Genomic DNA, 11305 nt, shown 5'->3' on the forward strand with positions numbered 1-11305 from the left:
CCAATTGTATTCAATTACCACTGTTAAAATTAATTAGCCATCCATCCATCCATCCATCCATCCATCCATCCATCCAATCTTTCTTTATACTGATCAGGTAATAGTGGATTCAGAGCTTATCCCCAGACCACTTGGCATTATACAGGAATACACAAGACACACAATACACAATCACTAGCCAAACATGATATCTGTTTTTTTTGTGTTGAAATAACATGTGATTTACATTGTTTTAATCAAACCAATCAATGAGTCCTTATGTCTTGCAAATAGGATCATCTTGGAATACCATTCTCATCAGGATAGAAAATTTTTTTCACAGAATAAAATGATTAGTGTGAATGACTCTGGACACCTGACCATTACCAGCACAAATGTGGTTTTCCCCAAACTGCTGCCACAATTGTATAGAATGTATTTGTATTTTGTAGCATTAGGATTTCCCTTCACTGGAACTAAGGCTACATTTACAGTAATCTGGATCAATTTAAAAAGTGTTTTCATCTTAAAACGCTCCGCGTCCACACTTTTGTTTTTGATTAATTACCAAAAGTTGCTCTTCCACACTGAAACATTAGAAAACGCTTATGTCCCTGTACTGTGCATGAGCAAATTGTAAGACAGTTCGACCTGCATCATTTCCGCCTGTCGTTTATTTACTTTCCGGCTCATTGAAATGTTGCGGCAAAGATCAAAAATGTGTCATCATATTTTTTATAGTCAATACTGCGAAAACAGCTTTTTTTTATTTACCCACTTTGGAAAGCACTTTCAAAAAGCTTCATTTTCACTTACTGAAAATGCCGTCTCAGTGTTGATGGAAGGCCAAAATGGGGTGAAATATATGCGTTTTCAAATAACAATGTATTAGTGTGGAAATGGCCTAAGAATCCCAAATATGTTACAGCATTACAATGCCTATGGCAATGCACAAAGCAAGGTCCATAAGAACATGATGTGCCAGGTTTGGACTAGAAGACCTTGGAGTGGCCTGAACAGAGCACAAACCTCAACACCATTGAACACCAATGTGACTGACTGACATATTATATGTAGATTTAAATGATAAAGCATGTATGTAATTGTATGGTATGTACAGTATATGCAATATAGATTACCCATGTAGCATCTGCAAAGAAGAAGAGGCGTCTTTATTGCAAAAAAAGCCTTCCTAATGGCTTTGTTTGTCTTTCCTGGAATAAACAGACATTAAGAAGTGTGTGTAAAGAAGGGAAATGATCTCCAGATGGGTCTTATGCACTCTGAGTAAACTGTACAAAATGAAAAGTGTATGCCAGATCCAGGGGAAACGGAGCTGTGTGTCTTTAATCAAAATAACAATGCACTTTAATTCTGCAGTAATTAAATTGACGTTTCCCCCCAGCGAGTCTCAGGCTTGCTAGAGCCAGGAGATACAGCACACTGCAACGTTCCCTCATTGGATTTGTGTTGTGTTTAATCATCAGGTTTGTATTTCTCTATCATGGGATTTTTTGTACATTGGTCTTAGTTTAGACATCTGTTGCAGAGAAAGTAGAAATAAAAGCATGAAAAAGAGAGAATCAAAAAGACATGATCACACCCACATCCACCAGTTTCTGCATATTTTTGTATGGGTGCTATGTGGGTGGTTTCACAGATGACAAAAAAAATGCCCCTGTTTGTCTGTTGGTGAAAAGAGCAGCAGCAATGTCTGTCATAGACAGGCTTGATTGTCCAATGGTCAGTGTAGCCTTGCGAAACAATTGGTAGCCCGTCTCTGGCATAGATCTGCTTATTATTTTTCTGTCCTTTGACTAAAAAAGTCCATTATATGAAATGCCAGAGCAGTTATGGCCTTTTCAATAGTGAATGTGTCATACCTCTGCCACAAGGACAATAGAAGTCCTGACACTAATATGGACTCTGGCTGGGCTTAGGCAGACTGATCTTTAAATCAGTTCATCTTGTAATTATAATGGAGGGAGGGGAAAGGGCTGAGCAGTGATCTCCCACAACTGGGTTCTGAATGTACAGCCACTGACAAGAACAGCAATTGTTGTCGGGTTCAGGAGCATCTGTAAAACCAGCCAATGAGCAGGGACAGCAAATACAATAGGCCACCGGTCAGAGCACTGGCTGAGGCAGAAGAAATGATCTAAATAAGGAGAGTTGGTAGGAGGTCAACACAAAAGGCCACCTGCAATGACTTTAGCAGAACTCTGGCATAGTGGTCATGTCGATTTTTATTGTCATTGCTTCTGTATACACGTGTACAAAATGCTGAAACAAACAATTCAATTCTGTGCAGAATCAAACAGAAGTTGTTAATTTACTGAATTAAAAATGCTTAAGATGAAAGTACATTATTGCCTATGAATCGGAATGTGTAGCACAGCCTATTTTAAATGAAGACTATAGGGACAATGGGAAAAACTATGGGAAGTGATAGCTCAGTGGTTCAGATGTTGTACCACCAATCCAAGCCAAGCTGCATCGTCTGGGCTCTAGAAAAAGGTCCTTAACCCTTATTTGCTCAGTCCTGTAAATAAAATAATTTGCCCAAATAAGGACGTCTGACAAATGCCACAAATGTAACTCTATGGTATATCAGAAAGGTCTTCATATAAAGATTTTTGGTTCTTTTCACAAAACAGTTTATTAAGAAATGATTTAATGCTTACAAAAGTAAAATTATGTTGCATCCTCTTAATGGCCCATTCCAATTCCACACCTAGGCCTTTCATTCTCCCTCCCTACAAAGTGCAGCAGGTGTGGATTTAAAATAATCAGTAACATGCAGAAAGGTAACTGTCCTAATGGTGATTTTTGCAGTCATTTCAACTGCACTGGATTTTTCACATTATGTGCATGCATAAGTATTAAAATGTACTGACATGAGGTACTAATAAGGTATTATTTAGTCTCCGGCTCACCTTCATTAGCAATATTAATACAGGTTCAAACATTTTATCCTATAACATGAATAGAGAAAGAAAGAAAGAAAGAAAGAAAGAAAGAAAGAAAGAAAGAAAGAAAGAAAGAAAGAAAGAGAGATGTTTATGTGCTGTGTGTGTTTGAGAAGGTAAACAGCACCTGCATCTCGCCCTATGAGTCATGGAGAATAATATTGATAAAGAGAGGGTTAGAAAATATCAAGTTTGATCACATTTCTGAATCCCACACGGAAGCCTATACAAGATGTAAAGTCTGACACACACACGCACACGCATACACACACATACACACATTCACAGGCTAGATGCAGTTTGAGTTTCTCTGTGACCGAGTTGGCACTAATGTATTTTTGTCTCTACTCCACCTCCCCCGACAATCATTCCCTTTTGCTGCTATTCATCGTCACAGTAAAACCCACAGTGCCTTTGCTTCAGGTAAAACCGGCTCTTTTGTGCACGCTGGACATATGAGCAGAGCTATCTACCAATACAACTGCACGTCTCTAAAGACACGCTACTCTATATGCAAACTAGTGATGAAAATGGAGCCTGGCCTGCAGTGATTATATTTGTAATTTAATTTTGCTGGTCGCAAGAGGGAGAGATAAGAGAGAGGACCAGCTGTGGTTGTCTGTGTCCAAGCATGAATAGAGAAGCAAAAATGAGATACACATAGCTTTATTGAAAGGGACAGAAACCTGTAACGGATGGCGGGGGGTACAGACAGAATGCCTGACAACATGCACACATAAGTGTATTAAAGCTTATGACTATACACAGTTAATACATACAAATTAAATTGGACCTCAACAAAAATACAGACATGCTTGTAACACAAGATATCATTTATTAAAGCCGGTTATGTAAATGAAATGTCAAAATGATTCATAATGATAAGTATAGGCTGATTATAGACCACAGATCTCACACTGACCCATGATTCTGAATCATTTGAGACATTGTTATTTTCTCGCTTTTGTGTGTCTTGACAAAAAAAGGTAATCAGCGGGGGAGTCTGAACTGAGTGCTGTAGCCTATTTTAAAGAGCAAAGACGCATTTAAGATTTCAAAGGAGAGCACACAGAGCTGCACCAAGCCCACGAATAAAATGGAGATAGTGAAGGACAAAAAGTGTGCTTCTGGCTGTATTACTTTCTTTTTAACAAACCATGTGGAAAAGTTTAACTGAATCATATTCCTAACTAAAGTCATATACAGTTTTATATACACTGTGTGTATATATATATATATATATATATACTGTATATACTGTATATAATGTTGAGGTTTATGTAAGGCATGAAACATGAAACTTGAAATGTCAATACTGCTTAATTATTTTCCAACAGTTTCAACATATTTTATTCCTTTTACACCAAAAATGATTAAAGAACCTTGTTTTTGTTTTATTTAATGTTGTAGAATATCCACAGAAAGTTAGTTCCTGGTATTACTTGCGCTATAATATATCAAAAATTATATGCTTTTAATTCCCTTTAAAAAACAAATTTAAAATAATAAATATTAGTAGGCAACAATTATGTGAATTACATTCTCCATACAAGACTCTGTGGTTCAGCTGTTACTTTAACCATAATACCAATAACCAAACCATAATATAAGGGAATAATTCCATTAATAAACATCTGTGATTTAAATCATCATTGAATCATAATGTGCAGGACAGATAATACAACAGTGCTATGGTATAATCATTAAAACAGCAAATATTGGCCAAAGACTTCATTTAATTACGGTAGTTTAAACACAGACTGTGTCTATAAAGGGAAAGTCACTGACACAAAATCAAAATTCTATGTCTTAGCACAATCATGTTCACATAACACTTTATATGCATGTATGTATGTGTGTATGTATGTCTGCTCTGCCTAAAAATTTGCAAGTTGCCTTATATATTAAATTTGCTGTGAATGAATCAGGCTTATTAACAATTAAGCTATGTCTCAGTTTTAATGAAACATTTATATAAATGTATTAGTCAGGGAGTAATCAGTATGAGTAGATGTAAAAAATCCTTAAAACCATTAATGTGAAACACAAGACATTTATCTCAGAATCTTCTTCAACTGAGGTAAATAGAGTAACTATAATTTGTCCAGATAGTACAGTTAGATATTCTTATATGTATCATATAACATCTGAGGTGTTAATATATTTTTTGTGACATACTGAGAATACATTTCTATTCAGAAAGTTCACAAGTTCATGTAATCAATGAATGAAATGAAAATAATTGATGTTTGTGAGTCTGATCGATTACTTGGAAGATGCTGCTTTGTGAAACATTGATTAAATATATATTCTGGATATTTAACCATCATTTGCATTGCATTTATATTTGCAAAATGTAGCTGTGCTACAGTGGTAAGAACAGAGTACAGAGAGATTTCTCTTAAAGGAAAAATCCATCCTGAACAACTTGCCTATTTATCTTGCCTTAATTTACGTTATCTTCAAAGACTTAGAATGCATTCTGAATGCATCTCATCGATCACCTTTAATTAGTGAACTTATTACCTTATTCAGCCAAATCATTACTATAACTCTGAATAACTGTATCATATACATGAGGGTCTGAAAATCTGAGACCAAACTTAAAACTGAAAAATAAGCAGGAGGTTTAAGAAGTTTGATCAATTAAAAACAAAGTAAGTTAATGTTCAATATTCATTTAATATTTTGCAATATTTTTAGGTTCCTATTTAAATATAATTGAATTTGAAATATTAATGTTAACTGTTTTGTACAAAAGGTCAGATTTTTCTTGAAGCATGTGTTTAGGTGACAGATGGATTTAATCTCAAATAGATCATAAGGTTTTGCAATTTGTGGAGTTCATGCCAGCTGGAGCACAGACTGTTATTAACAGAAAGAAGAACATACCAGATACGAAGTAACTTAAATTCATATTAATGTTTTAAGGATTCTACTTTTCACAACTCAGTTGACAGTCAGTTTATTGAGATGGTTTGGACATATGCAGAAGAGGGACATGGCGTATATCGGAAGGAGAATGCTGAGAATGGAGATACCAGGAAGAAGGAAAAAAGGAAGACCAAGGAGGAGGTTTATGGATGTGGTGAGGGAAGACATGCAGTAGTTGGTTTGAAAGAGGCAGATGTAGAGGACAGGGGGGGGTATGGAGAAGAATGATCCACTGTGGTGACCCCTAATGCAACTGAAAGAAGAAGAAGAAGAAGAAGAAGAAGAAGAAGAAGAAGAAGAAGAAGAAGAAGAAGAAGAAGAACGAGAAGAAGAAGAAGAAGAAGAAGAAGAAGAAGAAGAAGAAGAAGTTGTCAGTCATTTTATGTGAATCAGTTGTTTTAATAACACAAGTTGTAAGAAAAGTTGTTCTAATGGATTAGAAAATAATGCAAAATGGAAGCATTTTCAACAGTAATCTCAGATTTTGGGACCCAATTGTAGCTGCAATACATTAAACATCAATGGAAATTGGAATGAGAGAAAGCACTCTTGCACAGCTTTGTGACAGGTCATGGGAGTACACTAATCCAGTCAACACGTGTTTAGAGGATTTTTTGTGATTGTGTGCCTCAACATTTGTTGTCGCAGATACCACAGGAGTATGTGGTATCTTGTTTGCTATTTCATTCAATTTGGTTTCACACCAAGGCTGGAGAGAAGTTTAGTATGGGGCTTGAAAACACATCCCAGGTATTTGTACTGAAGATGATCTGGTTCTTTTGGCAACATCCCAAACTAGAACTCTGAAATGCACTTGAACACCTTGTGGTTTATTGCAGTCAAACTTTTCTGGTGTGTATCCCTTTCCTCATCAGTCACATGCTGTATGTAGTGTATAAAAATAGTAAATTGCAAGTACATGTGGACGAAATTTGGCTTCTCTTCTTAGTTACTGAGCATAATGTCTGTAAAATATTAAAACCTGTGAATGAATGGGTACCTAGTGACTTTATACATAGAATTAATAGAATGTTTTTTATTTATTTCCTTTTATTAAGGTGGTTCAAACTAATCCCTTATTTTATTTTTGAAAAATAAAATTTGCATAGTGTATACATTTTACAGACTGTATGTGTTTTGGCCTATTTATATATTAATTTGATATTAACAATAATAATTACAAAATTATACATGCACGAATTTTCCAAAGCAATTTACATATAAAACATACATCTGAGCTGGTTAAGAAGGCCTACATTTGGGGAAGTGGTAGCTCAGCAGTTAAGGTGCTGGGTTACTGATCGGAAGATTTGGGGGTTCACATTCCGGTATCACCAAACTGCCACTCTTGGGCCCTTGAGCAAGGCCCTTAACCCTCTGTGATTCAGGGGCACTATAACATGGCTTACTCTGCACTAAGTTCACTGAAAAGAATTTCACTGTGCTGTAATGTATATGTGACAAATAACGGTTATTATATTTTTCATTTCAGAGAAATTGTTAAAAGGGAAGAAACAGTACACCGACTCAACCCTAGTTTCTGGTAATCAACTGATAAATTATTTGGGAATGGAGGAAAGAGTTAAATAATACAATGTGCCTGAGAGTAGGAAGTGTGTAAGCAAAGCACAGTAAGAAAAGAGAGGGCTGAAGGGCATATGACACGGACCAGTCACATACAAACCAAACCGATAACATGCCTGAATGAATTTAATCCTATTTTACACCCTTCTTCTGTGCCAGCTCACATTTTCTCCATCTCTCTATCTCGTTCTCTCATTCTATCTACAGAATCTCAGTCAGATTCTCAGTCTGTCTCCATGTTTCCTGTTAAACAGACATATCCTAAAACAAAAAAGAAGGTATATTGAAACATTTTTATTGTACATTAAATTCAAATGTACCAGAAATATTTGTATTGGGTTTTTTTTATCGAAATGACATAAATCTACATATAAATATATTAGAATCTATTTATTTAAAATGATTTAAAAGTAAACAAATTGCACTTGCTTTAAAAACAACATCTTGATGCAATTAATTTAATGAATATGTATACTCTAACTTTGGGTATTTAAGCACTCTGTACACGTGCTGCCCACATTTGGCCATATGGGTTTACAGATACCTTATAGGTTTATTGCTTCTTTTTTTTTCTATGTGCAGTATGTTAATTGTCCTCTAGCACTCCATTAGTGGCCAGGCTCTGACTACAGCACTTCTCTTAGCTGAATATTTTTGATTGGCAGTCTGTTCTCAACTCAGCAGTGACATTGAAATCAACCATGCGAATATAGTCAGTAATGGTCCTAGCACGGTCCCTTTCGACTGATAAATGGGGTAGAAGGGGGCTGACAAATTGTGCATAGCAACAGATGGGCTGCAGTCTGTAACTGTATACCCTATGAAGTGCATCTACATGGTAGATTTACTTGATAAAATGGCCAGAGAGTGTAGCAACAACTTAGATGTGTCAGAAAGGTTACCAAGCATTGTGTATATGTGTATTTCTTTTTGATTATGCTGTTCTTTCGTAGGAAAACATAAGACACACCCCTACGCTTTTGTTTCATTAAAGGGGAAAAAACATTACCTGATTGTATAAGTTATGTATTAACGTTCCAGGATTTTTACAAATATATATATATATATATATATATATATATATATATATATATATATATATATATATATATATATATATATATATATATTTTGCTCATGCTGCTTTTATAAAAGCACTCCAGAGACCCCTGTTGGTATAGCCAAAAATACAGCGCTTATCTTAATCCCTCAACCAAGTCTGTAAAATGTACGGCCTGTAATTACATCCTTCCAATGAAATCATTACATGGTATTGTTTAATGCAAAAAGTTTAATCCTCGTTATCGACTTTCTAAGTAGCTCTGTTTTTTTCTGATCACCGCTGCTACAATTATGCTTATTTCCCTTGGTGCCCATTAAGGATTTGTCATGTTATGATATACTGTAATTATACTGATTTCACAAATAAGGTATGTTTAACTATGCTAATAAATAAATAATCTATGCTTTATTTAGACATTTTCAGTCAATCTTTTTAGTTCAGATTTCTGAAAACAAAAGTGATTACCTAGCTCAGTTGTTATCCCATCATGAAAGCGTTAGCTAGCATATCATAGCAGCTGTGCTGAAAAAATGGCAGCTAGACTTTGCTATTTTCTGCTTAAGATTGTATTCAAACATGACTATTCATTTCTGATGGCACAAAAGCAGAAGTAGCAGGGCTAAAACAGTAACAAAGGGAAATATAGTGATAATGTGATCATGCACAAAATGGAATCGTCATCATATGACATTGTAGGTCATACCTGCTGCTGGATGCCCAGAGGTTTTTTATTTTCCTGGGGAGTTTCTAAGAAGGTTTTATTACACGTGAAATTAATGTAGGTACTGTATAAAAACCAATGCCAATATCTATCATTCGCAGTGTTCCCTCTGGTTTTGAAAGCTTATTTGCCTGCATTCTGACCTTGGACTGTATTCTGCTATAGTATTTTTTAATTAAGGTCCTCCAACACATTTGCTCTGCCTAAGACATTTGTTGCAACATGGAGGACACAAACCCAAGTGTCATTAAATTTCTATAAAATTGTACCCACCCAGGGATAACAAGCAACTCTAAGAAGAATTTTTAGTCAAATTACATTTGGGTAATGATGGAAGTTGCATAATTAATTTTATTCCTGAATGCTGCTCTATCCTGCTTATTACAATGTATTTTGAGTTCATGTTTGAACAGAAGAACTGATTCACGCATGTGCATGCATACGACCACACGTTCAGCTTTAGTATGGAGCATCCACTCTGATTTCATTATCTGCCAAATAAAAAGAAATCTGGATGGTTTCTTTTTTTAAGTAATCTTCACTTCCAAGCTACTCCAGCACCACCACATGGTGAAAACATAAAATTCACATTATTAGCTTGAGTCACTAGAAAAGAAGCTTCACACCACCCTGGCAACAAATGTCAATGTAAATATTATTTATCTTAATAACCACTGTAACAGATGTTCGCTTAATTTTGGGGGGAACAGTGGTTTATTAACATTATACTGCTTCATCATTAGGCTTTAATTAATGAGAAACGTGGCAGGACCCAAGATCTGCATAGAAACACCTGCTTGACTGGGCAGGCAAGGTTAGTGGATGTGGACCAGCTGTCAGTCAATTACACCTCATGAATCATTATGTAAGTTAATAAGTAGTTAAATAAGTAAGTTAGTATGTATTTATGTTTTTTTTTAATCAAGGGATCTTGTTATGTGCATCTGCTAGTGTGTCTTAGATTCACTCTCAATGGCTGTAATCACTGTAGAAAAGATTATTCCTGTTCTATAGCTCATCAGCTAACTATCAAGCCTTTGTGAGTTCAATTAAGTTTTTAGACCAGGAAAAAGCACATCATTATGCATTGCATGAATCCCTAAGACTGTGATTGAAAATCAATGCGCTACATTGCCTGAAATCCTGACTGTGTAAATCAAAGTTGTGTTTGACTAAGCACATTGAACCCAAGTTCCAGCACATAAACCTGTCCTACATCTACAAAAAGGATTTAGCATCCATTGAGAGCATAGTGCTAAGGTTTATAAAGTGGGCCCTACTACTGTCAAATCAGTAAGGCTTTTCATAGTTATTTGACTTATTATAATTCATTTTAATTAAATGGTTATAGCATGCCAGCATGTCACAGCTCCAGGGTTCCACAGTTCCCACTTAAATCTAATTGCCCCTAGATGTGAATGAGTTTGTGGATGTGTGTGAGTATGGAGCTCTGTCACCGACAGGCATCTGATCCAAGGTGCATCAGAACCCCATGCCTAGTTTTCATGAGAACACCCAGGCTCCAGATCATGACTAAGATAAAGCAGTTAATAATAATAAATATACAAATGAATGAATTTGGAAAGAATACCAGTCAAAAGCAGACATTTGTTGACTGCGTATGTATATAACCCACCCACAATCCCCTCCTTTGCCCCTCCACCTTTAATTGTAACAGTGTCTGGGGAATTTAAGGTTTTCACTGCAGCTGATCCTTGGCTACAAACTACAGAGGAAACATTTAGGCTCAATCCATGAGAATTAAAAGAGGTTTCAGTGCTGAGAAGGTTTGTGGGTTTAATGCTCACTTGGAATGGGTTTGTTTTGCCAATTAGTGCACATAAGGTACCTTGTTGCATGACCTTCAAGGACATTCACTTCCCATTCAAATGCCAATTATGTGTTTTAGTGTTGTTAAATTGAAATGTGTTGACTGTGAATCGAATACCAAACTCATTAGCCATTGTTAACAAGGTGGAACCATCTTTTAATTAGTGCTGTACCTGAGTAAGGCACAAATATACAGAGCCAGTCCCAGATTTAGCTTATTCTTCT

The sequence above is a fragment of the Silurus meridionalis genome, chromosome 10 (genome assembly GCF_014805685.1).
Source record: "Silurus meridionalis isolate SWU-2019-XX chromosome 10, ASM1480568v1, whole genome shotgun sequence".
Classification (NCBI taxonomy): domain Eukaryota; kingdom Metazoa; phylum Chordata; class Actinopteri; order Siluriformes; family Siluridae; genus Silurus; species Silurus meridionalis.